Source organism: Oratosquilla oratoria, chromosome 3 (assembly GCF_046742065.1).
Source record: "Oratosquilla oratoria isolate Oo_2021 chromosome 3, ASM4674206v1, whole genome shotgun sequence".
NCBI classification, from domain to species: Eukaryota; Metazoa; Arthropoda; class Malacostraca; order Stomatopoda; family Squillidae; genus Oratosquilla; species Oratosquilla oratoria.
In genome coordinates, this window is record NC_134779.1 from 33,028,248 (window position 1) to 33,044,741 (window position 16,494).

Consider the following 16,494-nt stretch of genomic DNA (forward strand, 5'->3'; position numbering starts at 1 on the left):
CGCAATTTCCACCCAGGACACGAACTCCGTTCTCTTCAACCTCCTCCTTCTCCTCCTCTCTTCCTCTCTTCCCCAACCCTCCTCCTTCCTCTTCCCCAACCCTCCTCCTTCCTCTTGCCCACCTCTTCCTTCTTCCGCTCTTTCTCCCCGCTTACTCATGCCGGTGTCACATTAAGCGGCGGTGCCGGACGCGGGCTGATGACGAAAACTCGATGAGCTTAACAGAATCACGTGGAGATAAGAACACAAGAACGAAGGAGACTGCAAGAGACCATAGGACCATAAGACCATAGTTCTTGTCACCAGAACTTGACGTCACGATGACCACCACTTCCCCGCGCTGGTTTAAGTACTCTCATGACCTTTTAGAGTCTAATGGTTCCTGATATGGGCGAGTTTGCTGTAGCCCAACCTGCAGCGTGGCATCGACCTTGATTATATCTCTGCCCTGCCTATAACAAACTCTCCTCCTCCTCCTCCTCACCCTCCACCTCTACTTCATCCTCCTCCACCTTTACTTCCTCTTCCTCCTCCTCCTCTTCGTCTACTTCCTTCTCCCCTCCTCCCCCTCTTGCCTTCCTCTCCTCACGGCCGCTCCACTACATTCCACCCTACTCCACTACATTACACGCGACTCCACTACATTCCACCCCACTCCACTACATTCCATTCCACTCCACTACATTCCACTTTACTCCACCCTGGGCCGCCAACACGACCCCCTCCCCTCCCCTCCCCTCCCCTCCCCTGACGCCAAGGACCAGCGTGCGCGCGTGCGTGCGTGCATGCGACCAACAACTCGCTACAAACATCTCGACTGCTCGCCCACGCCTGCTTTCATACAACTGTAGGAGTAGGAGGAGGAGGAGTAGGAGGGGGAGGAGGAGGAGGAGGAGGAGGAGGAGGAGGAGGAGGAGGAGGAGGAGGAGGAGGAGGAGGAGGAGGAGAAGGGAGGAGGAGGAGGAGGAGAAGGGAGGAGGAGGAGAAGGGAGGAGGAGGAGGAGGAGAAGGGAGGAGGAGGAGAAGGGAGGAGGAGTAGAAGGAGGAGGAGGAGGAGGAGGAGGAGAAGGGAGGAGGAGTAGGAGGGGGAGGAGGAGGGAGGAGGAGGAGGAGGAGGAAAAGGACGAGGTAAATGAGCTGAAGGTGATGGTGAAGATGGAGAAGACGATGGAGGGGAAGGGGAGGAGGAGGAGGAGGTAGTGTGTTAGAGGAGTAAGAAGATGAAAAGGAAGAGGAAGAGAAGTTGAAGGTGATGGCATAGATGGAGGAGGAGGAGAAGGAGGAAGAGGAGGAGGAGGAAGAAGAGGAAAAGGAGGAAGACAAGTTCAAGATGGTAGTGGAGATGGAAAACGTGGTGGGTGTAATTGATGTAGTGGTAGTAGTATCGGTGCTGGTAGTTAGGGCGATGATTACAAAGGATTACAAAGGCGGAACATGCCGACAGGAGACCTTTTGGTCCATATCAAGGTCGGACTCGAAAAAAACAAAAATTATAATAATGATAAATACACGAATAGATAAAAACTAAAATGAAGTAAATAATAATAAATAAAAGAAATTCATGATGATGGTGGTGGCGAAGTGAGGAGGAGGAGGAGGAGGAGGAGGAGGAGGAGGAGAGATGGCGGTGGTTGCGTCACCTGACCTTTCAAGCACTGCCTTTACCACCACCATCGCAAGCACAAGCCTCCCTTCCTCCTAACTGGCACCCATGGCATCCACGTGGTCAGTGGCACGACGGACACTGGTATATACTGGAGAGAAAAAAAAAGAGAGAAAAAAAAAAAAAAAAAAAAAAAAAAAAAAAAAAAAAAAAAAAAAAAAAAAAAAAAAAAAAAAAAAAAAAAAAAAAAAAAAAAACTTGAGAGCACGACGTCGTGTCGTGGACGTCGCACGGCGAAAAGTCGATACGTGCGAAACGAGCCTATACGTACGTGTTTGGTGTGGCGTGGACGATGGCAAGAAAGGCAAAAGGAAAGGTGGTGAGGCATTGGGGTGGGTGGGTGACAGCTCCATAAAATGATGATGATAATAGTAAAAGGGAAAGCTCGCTGGCTGAGCGGGTCAGGGCGTCGTTACTTGCGACGAAGGTCAAGGGGATGGCAGTTCGAATCCTGCCACCGGCGAAGTTGAACCAAGGACACGATTCATTAAATTCCACGCTACAAAGTCCTCTGTGAGAGGCACCGTCCTAGCCTCCCGATTGGGAGGAGTTTGTGACGTTAAACCATATCATTATCAATAAAAGGTGGGTGGGTGGGTGGGGGGGACTCCGCTGAAACACTGTAAGATGCAAAGATCGTGATTCAACGTCATGGAACAAGAATGAGCATGAAAGATCAGTCGAACTGGGAGCGCTGGGTACATACATTAACATGGTAGCTTGTGGCGACGGGTTCGGGACCAAGGCAAGGCAAGGAGGAGTGAAGCTGTGGGGGTACTCAATGTGCTGCGTACGCAGGGAAAATGTTATTTGTCGCGGGTCAATGGGAATTGAGACGAGGGGGAGTTCTGGTAGTGACAAGAACCGCATCCATGGCAAAATAATAATAATAATAATAATGATGATATATATATATATATATATATATACAATAAACAAAAATTATCCAGAAGAGGATCTAAGGGATTGGAAGAAAGCGTGCACAGGACCCAACCACAAGACACAAAACAATTCCTTTTTCCAGCCTAAGGTAAGGGGTAGAGTGAGAGAGAGGGATTGTTCATTACTATTTGCTTGCTTCACATTTATCATTAGTTATCTGTCAATTTATTATTATTTACTATTTACCTGTTTCATTATTTAACTATAGCTATGCATTTATCTATTTATTTTATTTATTATTATTTATATCATATTTTATTTATTTATCATGATTTTTTTGGCATCCGACCTAGTTATGGACCAAAAGGTCTCCAGTCGGCATGCTCCGCCTTTGTAATCCTTTGAGAGAGATGTTTAGGGGAGATAATTTCCTGAAAGGACAAACAGGAGGACACAACAGCTGGGGACAATGACATTTGGCCTGGTATTACGAAGTGGGTCTTCAACTTTTTATTTTATTCATTTATTTATTTATCTATTCTTTTTTCCGTGTGAAACCAAGCACGTGGAATTAATTATACCAAATGCGTCGAAAAGGTGCAAAGTGAAATGTTTACACAAGGGGGGAAGAAGATGACAAAGGAATGGAAAAAAAGAAATAAAAAATAAAAAAGAAAGAAGAAAAAAGAAGGAACCCAGGTACAGCGCATGTGCGGCGTTCATGGACTTGGAAAACACCTACAACATAATAGGGACAAATAACATACGGGGAATGAGGGTCGTCGAGTTCATAGCAAGGCGTTAATGAAGGGGGAACAGAATAGGTGTGTGTGTGTGTGTGTGTGTGTGTGTGTGTGTGTGTGTGTGTGTGTGTGTGTGTGTGTGTGTGTGTGTGTGTGTGAGTGTGTGTGCGGGAGGGTTGAGATTAGCCTAAGTACGTCTAAGTGTGAAAGGTATGTGGTTGTTTAACAGTTACACACAAGCGGTTGTGAAAGATACGATGAGGGTGTGAAGTAGGAGGGAGCATCATTAAAAGAGTTGGATGAACGCAAGATGAGTCACGTGATCTTTATGGATGGTGTTCTGTGTGGGGGTTGGGGGGAGGGGGAGGGAAGAAAAGACTGAAGGTGGTTGCGTTATCAACGGCTTTTTTCCTCCCTTACATATATATTTTTTTTTTTTTTAGCAAAGACAGAAAGAAAGGAAAAAAAATCCACTCCCACCTATTCAACCCCCACACACTCCACTCCCCCCCTCTTATCTTGTCTCCACTTGGATGACGGGTCATCCCTGCATCTCGCCCACTACCCTCAGTCAGAGGCAATGTAGCAAGACACAGCACATCCATAACAAGGCCGCTTCATTAAATCGGCGATCCCTCCCCTCTTCGTCCCCTCATGCAGGAAGAGAAAACTCGGGGAGAAATGCCCTCGGGCTGCGTAAATAAATAAATAAATAAATAAATACAAATGGTTGCTGGGGGGGGGGAGGCTGACGAGATGGAGAGAACACTCTTGATCCATGACCTGCATGAGAGGTGTCGATTTTTTTTTTTTTTTTGGGGGGGGGGTCTGAGCGGAATACGTTCGAAGAAGTGCAGACTGATTACCTTTGGCGACAGGGTCTTCGAGATATATATGTGTGTGTGTGTGTGTGTGTGTGTGTGTGTGTATTTACCTAGTTGTATTTTACGGGAAGGGGAGCTATGCTCGTGGGGTCCCGTCTTCATATCTCATTTTATCTAAACTATTTTTAAATTCATGTATTGTTTTTGCACACACCACTTTCTCATCTAACTTGTTCCAACTGTCTATTGCTCTGTGAGGAAAGCTGTTCTTTTTCAAATCTCTTCTATAGCTGTCTTTTTTTATTTTCTTTCCGTGTCCTCTTGTATTTCTGTCATCCCATTTTATCAGATTCTCTCTATCAGTAATTTCTATGCCTTTCATGATTCTGTAAATAGCTATCAAATCTCCTCTCTCTCTTCTTTGCTCTAGTGTCTGTAGTTTAAGTTTTTGTAGTCTCTCTTCATATGATAGTTTTGAGAGTGTTGGTGCCAATTTTGTAATTGCTCTTTGTATTCTTTCAAGTTTTTTTATACATTTTTTTGTACTTGGTGACCATATCGTTGCTGCATATTCCAATCTTGGTCTTATCAGGGTGATTAGGATTTTCCTCACCATTTCTTCATCCAGGTATGTAAATGCCACTTTGATTGTTCTTATTAAATTATAGGTTTCTCCAAAAATCTTATTTATATGTTTCTCAGGTGACATATTATTCATAACAATGACTCCCAGGTCCTTCTCATTTTCTACTCTTTTTATTCCTTCTTCTCCCAAATTATATGATCCTGTTATTCTGTTTTTGCTTTTTCCAAATTCCATTATACTACACTTTTTTGTATTGAACTCCATCTCCCACTTCCTACTCCATTCTTGTACTTTATTTAGATCTCTCTGTAGTGATTCACAATCTTCTTCAGTTTTCACTCTTTTCAGTAATTTTGCATCATCTGCAAAGAAGCTCATATAGCTTTCAATTCCTTCATCCATATCATTAATATATATAGCAAACATTATTGGGGCCAGAACTGTTCCCTGCGGGACACCGCTTATTACTTCATTCCATTTTGAGTGCTGATCTCTTATCACTACTCTCATTTTTCTTTCTTGCAAAAAGTCTTCCATCCAATTTAGCAATTTACCTTGTATTCCTCCTTCATATTCTAATTTCTTAAGCAGCTTCTTATGTGGTACTTTGTCAAAAGCTTTTTTTTAGGTCTAGAAATGCACAATCAGCCCATCCATCTCTTTCTTGTATTATATCTATTAGCCTTGAATAGAAACATATTAAATTGGTGACGCATGATCGTCCTTGTCTGAATCCAAATTGCCTTGGATTTAGTACGTTGTTTTTTCCAAGTATTTTACCCATCTACTTTTGATAATTCTTTCACAAATTTTTGCTATTGTACTTGTTAGAGAGACTGGTCTATAGTTGGTAGGTTCTTCTTTATTTCCTCCTTTATATATAGGTACTATATTTGCTTTTTTCCAATCTTCTGGAACTTTTCCTTCTTTTAAGGAACTGCTTATTATGCTATGTATTTTGTCTGCCAGTTCATTCCTGCATTCTTTCAGAATCCAGTTTGCTATTTCATCTGGCCCATGCGATTTTCTGACATCAAAATTACCCAAGTGTGTCAATATTTCATTCTTTGTTACTTCTATTTCTTCCATAGGGGGGACTTTTTCTTTCCACCCAATCTCTTCAGGTTGTATATTTTCCCTTGTAAACACTGATTTAAAATGTTTGTTCATAATTTCTGCCATTTCCATTTCCTCAGTGTATTCAACTCCTCCTTGTCTCAATTTCTCCAAGTCTTGTTTGTTTTTCAGTTTATTGTTTACAAATCTGTAGAATAGTTTTGGTTGATCTTTACACTTTTCTATAACATCTTTTTCATATTTTCTTTTTTTCTCTCTGCACTTTTGTACATATTCATTTCTATAACCAGTATATATTTTCCATTTTTCAGGTCATATGTCTTTTTTCCATCTGGTCCAGGCTTTGTCTCTTTTGTCTTTTAACTCCCTACAACTTTTGTTGTACCAGCATTTTACATATTCTTTTTCTTGTTTTTGTCTTGGGACATACTTTTCCACTACTTTTTTGTAAATTTTTGTCAAAATATTCCATTTCTCTTCCACTGATGTTTCTTCTTTGTATATTTCTTCCCAGTTTTCTTGTTGGAAGAATTCTCTTATTTTATCAAAGTTTGTTTTTTCATACATCATTCTTCCTTTTCTATATTGTTCATTTCTTTTCATATATTTTTCTTCATTAAGTTCCAGTTCAATCAATATGTGGTCACTTTTACCTATTGGTGTTTTATATTCAATCTTGTCCACTATTCTAGGTTCAGATGTAATTATTAAGTCTAGCCTCGATGGTTCTTCTTCATTTCTATACCTAGTGTTCTCTTGTATCCATTGTGTCATTGAATGGTCAGTAATCATCTCAAGTAGAGCATTTCCCCATGAGTCATCACCACTCTTTACTGTCATTTCTTCCCAGCAGATTTCTTTGCAATTAAAGTCGCCCATCATAACTATTCTTCCTCCGTCTTCCATTATTTTAGTTAATGCTATCTTTGTGTCCTCTAGCATACTTTTATATTCACTCTCCTCCCATGAGGCTGTTTTCGGAGGCACATAATTGATCACAAATTTTCTGCTCTTCTTATCTCTGTCTTCCACTTCTATCATAATCATCTCTACTGTATTCTTTCCATATATGACACCTTTCACATTTATATCCTTCTTAGTCAGGAACATAACTCCACCCCCTTGCTTTTTCTCTCTGTTTCTAATCCAATAGTTGTATGCATCATGTCCTACACTGTTGGGTGGTAGTGGGCCTTTTAATTTTGTTTCTACAATTCCCATTATGTCCGGTTCTTTTTCTTTCAAATAATCATTCAGCTCATTCAATCCTGTTATTAATCCATCTATATTTGTGTAAGACACTCTTAGTTTTCTGCCACTTCCATTGTGTTCTCTGTTTCCCTTATGTTTTTCTTTTGTGTGTCGAACTTCCTTAGTTTCATGTTCACTACTCTCCAATAGAATCTCTCTTTCTCTGACTCTGTTCTGTTCTCGTTTTTTGTCTTAGCTTCCAGTCTTTTCTGCTTTTCTTCTTCTCTTTCCTCTTTATTCATTTCTCTTTTTATACATATCTTTTTGTATTGTTCACTTGTTGCTAGTTTCCCTGTTTTGGATAAGATATTCTCTGCCGTTGTTTGTGACTTGAATTTAATCTTAATTGGTCTGGTCTTGTCTGTGCTATACTTTCCGAGTCTAAATTTCTCTTCGATTTGTTTCATAATTCCTGGTTCATCTTCCTGAACTGATTCTAGTAATTGGCTTACTTTTTCATTTTCCTCTTTGATTCTTGTGGTTCTATCTGTGTTGTGTTTCTCTTCCATTCCTAATATAATTATACATTTCTTCTTGTCTGCTAAATCCCTTACTATATTCTCCTTTTGTCTCATCACTTTAATAACTGAGTCTTCAGTATGTTCTTTCAATTGCTGTTTGACTATGTCAGTGAATGAAATCTTATTTCCTTCTTGGGTTTGCTTCCAATTTTTACTTTCTTTAGCTATTGTTTCTCTGTTTTCTTTACTATTCTTCTTCAATTCCTCATTCTCCCCCTTTACCTCTCTTAACTGTCTTTTTAGTTCTTCTATTTCATCAGTTAAGTTTCTATTCGCCTTTTCCAGTTCTTCCAATCTTTCAACCCTTTGTAAAATGGTGTACATATGACCTAACCTACTCTCCAAGTCCTTGATCACCTTATCAACCTTCTCCTCTAGTCTTGTCAGTCGGGGGGGGTTTGTGTCCCCCCCACTCTCTTTAAATCCCTTGAAAATATTCTCATCACTTTCTACTGTATTGTTCCTATCTATACTTCTAATCTTTACATTCTTATTAGACATTCCGTCGTCCTCCAGCTCATCTTGTGGTCTTTTGTTTCCTTTACGGCGGTCTATTTGGACAAAGGCCTCTAATTCCTCCTTACCTTCCATTTTCCAAGCAATCCCTCCCGTTCTCCTCTTTCCTTACTTTCCCACTACCTCACGAGCAATTTCCCCCCCCCCTGCAAATACAAAAAGGCACTTCTCTTTGCGTTGGTATCCACAATCTGCACTTTTCTTCAGAGCGTTCTTCAAGCCGTCCGTTCGTTGAAAGTGTGTGTGTGTGTGTGTGTGTGTGTGTGTGTGTGTGTGTGTGCGAGTGTGTGTGTGTACCCATTCGCACGGTCGCAGGACACGTAACCAATGCAGAAACAAAACGACATGAGAATATCTCTCGGTCTAAGGAACAAAACAACAAAACTTTCTTTTCAGTAACAAAGCCTTTTCAGAAACGTTCCGTGCCCTGTCTCCCACCTCAACACAGACAGACGGACGGACGGACGGACACACACACACACACACACACACGTCTTTCAAACGACCTTCCTCATAGGTGACGCCATCCACAGCCGCCTGGCCCACTTTGCGTTTAATTACCTGACACAAAGCTTTCCCTTAACAGTTTTGACATTTGCAATCTCTTGCAGAGTATGCAGACACCCAAGGCAGACCCTCAACCCTTCCTTCCACACCTCAATTCACTAAGAAATAAGTCTTTCAATCATGTGCAAGCTAAATCAAATACAAGTCACACGCGGGCACAGCATCCTAGCGCCGCTTTCTTTGGGGGCCGATATCCAACGTCTAGCCTTTCTTTTGACAGATATCATATCCACAATAAAAAGACTCAACACAAACATCCTCAGTACAAATAACGTAACCCTTCTCTGAATTCCTTTACGTCTCTTTCTCTTAACCCAACGAGATACAAGCACGATGAGCTTACAACACACACACGCGAAGAGTCCTGACGATGACTACAACAACACCAGAACCTCGTCTGAGTAGCGTCGCAGGGTCACTCTTGATCAACGATATCTTTGTATTTTCTGTCTCACTCAGCCCTCCACTTAAGCCATCCCACTCCTCACTCCTACTTCCTCCTCCATCCACCCCTCCACACACTTCCATTGCCACAGCCAGCGAAGCTCGAGTGGAACATTCTTTTGCCGTCTACAGTAAATTGGACGCCCCCATGCATTCACCTTCTCCTTTCAACCTTGGAAAGCAACACAACAACCAAGGATAACCAACAACAACACTCCTCGGTCCTTTTTAAAAGCCTGTGGATCTTTCCAAGATAATTCCAAACTTGTTCCAACAATTCCTTTGACACGGAACATAAACTAGAGCAACACATTTTGCTTTCAAAGTATGTTTAAACATGCAACATTAAAAGTAATAAGAAAACACATTCACACAACAGAAATACAATTAATGACAATCATATATGTGATCATTCATCAGTGATAAAGATCCTCGTTAAGTTGATCAAATACGGCACATTGGAAACTGCAGCCAATGAAAAGGCTCGTTTCACACGTACCGACTTTTCGCCGTCCACGACACGACGTCGTGCTCTCTAAAACCCATGGGGTGTCTATGAACGTTTCAACACGTCACGGCCATGACATGTGAAAGCGTCTATAGATACCCATAGTTATTTGAGAGTACGACATTGTGTCGTGGACGGCGAAAAGTCGATACGTGTGAAACACCTAAGATAGTTTGGGCCAAAAACAAGTGATTCCACTCAGATAAGAAGCTCAATTAGTCCCCGCCCCTTTCTGGATGACGTAGAGCCAGAGGAATGATGTGATTGGTCAGTTTGTTTTTTATTGAAATTTATTTTATTTGTTCGTTTATTACGAGACAAATACCGAGGACCAGAAACGAGGAACAACGAAGCGAGACGACGTCGCCCCCGAAGTCGTCCTCGACACTCGACCTCAAGGGTCACTTGGACCTCGACGATTCCCGGGGACGACCGACCGACCACCTATGTCGTGACGTCACGACCTACTGATTAGACGACCCGTGGCCGGTGCCATTTCCGCAATCCACAATTGACGGATTTCTGTCGCCATTTCTCTTCCTGCACACCAGAAATATACGGTGGTGCTTGTGAATCACCATGGTCTTGGATCACGTGTTGGACTCGTGATCGACAGCTACTTCCCACCCGTAAGAGAACTTAAGAGCTCATATATGACCGAACTATGGGGAAATGCTGTGACTTTAACACACACAAAACTCCCCGCCCACGAGTTGGAGTAACGACTCGCAGCGCAGCGATACTGAAACTATTTCAGCCTTGGGCGGGATTCGAACCCGGACCACCGTAGTGGCGGCCTCTACCACTGCGCCAAACGCAAGCACCACAATCATCGCCACCAGATCTGTTTCATCTGAAGGGGGCGAGATCTCCCGGTGGTGCAAGAGGAAGGGGCACGTTATCGCCACCTGAGTGAAGAAATTAAGCTTCTTTTCCACATCCTATCATTAACCCCTGTCATATGTGTGTGTGTGTGTGTGTGTGTGTGTGTGTGTGTGTGTGTGTGTGTGTGTGTGTGTGTGTGTGTGTGTGTGTTCGTGTGTGTACACATGCACTTTAACACACACATACTCAATGATACTAAGCACCTGTTCTTGTGTGTGTGTGTGTGTGTGTGTGTCTGTATGTTTGTGTTCGTGACACGTGAACAAAATCACCTGACGACAATCGGATGGGAAGGAGACGAAACAGAAAATACAAATTTCGTTTTTTTCTACTTTTGACACAACCCGCCCACTCCACATACTCCTCCTCCTCCTCCAAACTCCAAAGAAACTCCTTGGAGTGTCTCCAGTGTTTGGAACAACTCGAAATCTCCAAACTTTGAGGAGGACTTCGTGTGTGTGTGTGTGTGTGTGTGTGTGTGTGTGTGTGTGTGTGTGTGTGTGTGTGTGACGTTCTGAATCTAGACTAAAGCCTGAATAAAGTCGCCAGGCAAGTAGGGAGAAATAAGGGGCACAGAGAGAGAGAGAGAGAGAGAGAGAGAGAGAGAGAGAGAGAGAGAGAGAGAGAGAGAGAGAGAGAGCTGCCTGATCATAAAACTTCACTTAGGTCGTTTCTTTTTTTTTTATCTTTGTGTACATTATGGCCGCCCATGACTGCCCCCCCCCCCCGGGCCCCTCCCCTCCCCGACACCACGTATCGTCGGTGACGAGCGAGGGAGTCAGACTTTCTGGGGGAGGGGGGCGGTGGGTGGTGGTGTTGGAGGAGGTGGAGGAAGAGGAGGAGGAGAGGAGGAGGAAGAGGAGGAGGAAGAGGAGGAGGAGGAAGAAGAAGAGGAAGAGGAGGAGGAGGAAGAGAAAGAAGAGGAGGAGGAGGAAGAGGAAGAGGAGGAGGAGGTAGCGATAAAGGGGGATGGGAAGGAGGATAAAGAAGGGAGGAGGAGGAGGAGGAAGAAATAGGAGGTACTGATGAAGGAGGAGGAGGAAGGGATGAGGTGGCGGCGGCTGTAAAGGGGGATGAGGAGGAGGATAAAGGGGGGAAGAGGAGGCGGAGGAGGAGGAGAAGGATGATGATGGAAGAAATAGAGGGAGGTCGTGATGATGGAGGAGGATAAAAACGGGAGGAGAAGGAGGAGGGAGAAATAGGAGGAGAAGGTAATGGTGGAGGAGAAGTAAATTACGGCATCGTTAAAGGTGGAGGAAGAGGAAGAGGAGGAAAAGTGACGTATCAAACGTTGCCCCAGGTACTAGCATACACGGACAGCAGGAGACACACACACACAGAGAGAGAGAGAGAGAGAGAGAGAGAGAGAGAGAGAGAGAGAGAGAGAGAGAGAGAGAGAGAGAGAGAGAGAGGGGGGGGGCGTGGCCAAATCCTCAATTTAATTTGCACACATCTCATCGTTCTACATAAACATTTGTCAAACCCAAGTGCCTACCGTGCCACGTGGCACTTTGACGGTGTGGTCGGATGGGTGCGAGAACGAAGCCAAAAAGTCTCTCATTACAATCAAGAAATGTATAGCGACCCTTGACTTGTCTTGCGTGACCTAACCATCTCCTCTTCTCATCAACATCAAGACTTCAAGATAAGAACACAAGAATGAAGGAGACTGCAAGAGACCACGAGGCCTACACTAGGCAGTTCCATGTCCATGACCACCTGTCATCCCCATCCATAAAGTTGTCTAACCGTTTCTCGAAACAACTGATATTTTCAGCGCTCACTGCGCGGTGATTAGGTCTGATAGCCCCTTGTCTCCCACTTCTATCAACCTCCTTTTATCATTAACAATAATTAACATTAATAGGTATCGGTATCTAGTGCTCATTGATGATGGTACTTACCCAGGCTATGTCCTGTAACTCCTGTTGTCCTTCGGTGGTCAGCGATGAAGAGGGGAATGATTATTCTGTGAGGGTTCTTCCAGCGCCACTTCTGCAGTGCCAATTCAAAATAAAATAATAATAATAACAGTAATAATGGTTTCGGTCGTACGTCAAAAGTCACGGACTCCAAACGCGATCCCCTACTAAACACCCAATCCTCCACCTCCTCCTCCTCCTCCCACAGGATGGACAAAGACACCTACCACAGTGGATGGAGGGAGGGATGGAGTGACCGAAATTCGACACCTATTGGACTGATTTTCATCGGTATTTCACTAGTGATATTACGCTCAAATGGAGGAAAAAAAAAATAATACAATTTTACTTGATTTTCTAATTAGTTTGATCTATCAACTACCGGTATCTCTCGTAATCACATTCAGTAAAGTTAGCCTACTTCCTACTGGTATATATATATATATATATATATATATATATATACATATACACACACACACACACAATAAATCAAATCAGCCATCCTATGTCCACTGCTGAACAAAGGCCTTCATAGTATTCCATGATTCACACGACCGCGCCAACCTCTGTCACGCACTCCTGCAAACTTCTCAATCTCATCTCTCCATCTCCTGTCTGGTCTCCCTCTCCCACGCTTCCTATCTCGCGGCGTCCACTCAGTAACACAACTGCTCTATCGCTTATCAGTCGTTCGCACTAACTTACCTGCCCAACTCCACTTCCTCTCTTTCACCGCCTCCACAACATCTTTCACTCTAGTCTGATCTCTCATACAACTTGCTCTCTATTATATATATATATATATATATATATATATATATATATATATATATATATATATATATATATATATATATATATATATATATAAAATACTGACCCTCACCAATTTTCGTACACAGCCCAGCCAGCCACAATAGGACTTGTTAAAACTTTACTCGAGGAGCTTGATATGGCAACATCGCGCGACCAACGCGTGTAACGTCGTCTTTGGTGCATACAACGTGCAACCAAGGACGTTTTCACCCATTTTTTAAGTATAATTATCATAATAGAAAACGGAATGAGAGTTGTGGCCGCGATTCTTCACCCCTTCACCCCCGTTTTCTTTCTTTTTCGCTGGGATAAATAAAATCGCCCGGCGGCATCATGAAAAAAGGTTTGTTACAGGGTTCGTTGAGACAGGGAGTGCACGGAAATGAATAAAACGGCCTGGAGGAGGTCAGACCATAGACTAGAGAAGGGTCAGACGAGGTCAGTGTAGAAACTGGGTCAACAGAAGCAATCTGGGTCAAGAGGTTTATCAGTTACTGAAATAGAAAAAAAAATTCTTGGTTCCCACAGAAAAGAGGGAGAGAGAGAGAGAGAGAGAGAGAGAGAGAGAGAGAGAGAGAGAGAGAGAGAGAGGGGGGGGGGCTTCGGGGGGAGGGAAAGGTGCCCTTCACATTTCTGAACAAAGTGGCGGCTTTAACATTTCGCCAGGTGTTCAAATGACCACGTCGCCATCCCCTGGAGGCACGCTGGACACATGGCGCGGAAGAAGATAAAAAAAAAAAAAAAAAAAAAAAAAAAAAAAAAAAAAAAAAAAAAAAAAAAAAAAAAAAAAAAAAAAAAAAAAAAACCGAGAAAAAAAAAACCGTTGGTTTCTAACTCGCTTCCCACCAGGTTCGAGTCCAGCATTCCCCCATGCCTCCTGTCTGCCCCGCATTTTCATATATCGTTTTATACACACATAAGCACGCAAATACGCTTAAAATGATTTACATATACGACTAGCCACGCAAACGCGCGCGCAATCACAAACGCTATGCGCACATATACATGTACACAGTTACATACACAAACACACAATTATTTACATACATGTAATGACATACACACTAATTCAGTTACTGCCCCCCTTGAGCAATAGGCTGTACGTGTGTGTGTGTATCACACACTCGGGCATTACGAGCTCTCAACCTGTCGGGTAACAGCTGCCCATCACGAGTACAGCACGTGATCCAAAACTGTGAATAATAGCGTGCAAGCTTACGTGCACTAATTCCCCTGACGTCAAGACAGGACGTGTGAAGAGGCAGAGGTAAGGTTCGTTTTCACACGTACCGACTTTTCGCCGTCCACGACACGACGTCGTGTTCTCAAATACCTGTGGGTGTCTATAGACGCCTTCACACGTCACGATCACGAGTAAATGCGTCCATAGACACCCTGGGTTATTTGAGAGCACGACGTCGTGTCGTGGACGGCGCACGGCGAAAAGTCGATGCGTGTGGAACGAGACTATGACATTATCGTTTCCGGATATGGGAATTTTTTTACCCCCCCACCCCCACCCGGACCTGTCTTTCTCGGTAACATCGTTAAATGTTAGCTATAATATAATAATCAACGAGAGAGAGAGAGAGAGAGAGCAGTGGGGGATCAGCGTGATCAGATTTCTCAAGCGGGAATAAGTTAGACAGCAGCCAAAATTATACCAAACTAGCAACAATGCTAAATCTTTACATCTTCCTGATAAGCCCTGCTTCTCTGTATGTATGAGTGTATTTATATAATTCTATGGGGAAATATGCTAAATTTTGCAAAATCATGGTCCATCAGTCATCGTCAGCCTCATTGTGGAGGAGGAAGATTCAACGGTCAGCCGGCCCGCCATCAGCGCAGCCGTCCGATATCCATAAATCAAAGTAAAAATTACGATCATTCCGTTCGAGGCAAATGCATCAGAAGGAGGCTGCAGATCATTCGTCCTCATTAATTGCAGCTGGATGCCACAGGTAATAGATGTCGGTCATTATAAGGAGTATATTTTCAATTGCTCTCCCCCCCCAACCTCAGGTAGACTGACTGCACGCGCTCTAGGGACTTTGTGATGAGAGATTCATTTTCACTTATGGACGAATGCTAATAATAACTTTTATAGTTTTACCGTCCCTCCGCTCTACTGTCTCTACGACTCCCCAAATACTAAATACTCTAGGTTTTGATAGACGAGCACAAATATATGTTGAAGTACAAAATGGTACCGTAATTAACCATACCAGTCCAACAGTGACATCTTACCCTGTCTAACCCTACCTGAAGGATACTCGTTCAAACAAATATTTGTGAAAGAGAGAGAGAGAGAGAGAGAGAGAGAGAGAGAGAGAGAGAGAGCTCATTTGAATAACGGAAGCAAGCGTATAACAATGTTTTGATTTGTTGCGAGATGCCTTTAGATTGTATGCAATGTGTTCGTGTGTATTTCACCATGGTCTTGAATCACGTTGGACTCGTGGTCGACAGTTATTTCCCTCCCGGATGAGAGCTCAGAGCTTGTATGACCGATCTATGGGTAAAAGTGTGCCCTTACACGCACACACCCCAACTCCCAGCCCACGAGTTGGAGTAACAACCCTCAGCGCTGAGATACTGAAAACATTTCAGCCCTGTGTGTGTGTACTGTGCGTATACGTGCATGTACAACATATACTTGAATGAATTTGGGGCCGTACACGTCACCATAGCTAGACTGTCAATCCAGCCAAGCCAACTCGAATTAATTTCTTTCCGTGATACTTAGGCATTAGCATGGACTACGACTGGATAATTTAATTCATATTTATTTTTTCCTATCCACATTCATTGGAGCAGATATTCAGTCAATATATCTTAGCAATTTTGAATACCGTGCAATTTTTGTATAGAGGGGAGTAAGTGTTACACTACCGAATATGTAAATTTAAGTCGATATTCAAGCTGTGTCGGTTAGTTAGTGTTACCAGATGCACGACAATCACCGTGCATGTGCGAACATTTTTACCAGATTTCTCCTCTCCGATCAAATTTCTTTCCATTTGTATTTTTTTTTCGAAAACAACCTTGTTATAAGATTTTCAAATTCTTTATAGACTGATGAAATTTTACAAAATATATCACCGTTGTACCTGCATTTATCAACTATTTTAGCACAATACAATCACACACGAGTAATAAATTAACTAGCCAATCTGTTCTTTTTCCTGTCCTATTTTCTTCACCTATGAAAATAAAAATTACACAACATTGACTATCTGCAACACACAGATGTTCAACTGCATCGAAAGAATTAATATGTTCA

General features: G+C 42.9%; 1 long non-coding RNA gene across 2 annotated transcripts in view; it reads right to left on the reverse strand.

Moving 5' to 3' along the window:
- The window catches only part of LOC143021339 (uncharacterized), a 73,133-nt gene that overhangs the window by 54,346 nt on the left and 2,293 nt on the right, over positions 1-16,494 (reverse strand). For both annotated transcript variants that reach the window (XR_012965986.1, XR_012965987.1), the window contains exon 2: positions 12,372-12,462. This is a non-coding gene — a long non-coding RNA (uncharacterized LOC143021339). The remainder of the gene's footprint in view (positions 1-12,371; positions 12,463-16,494) is intronic.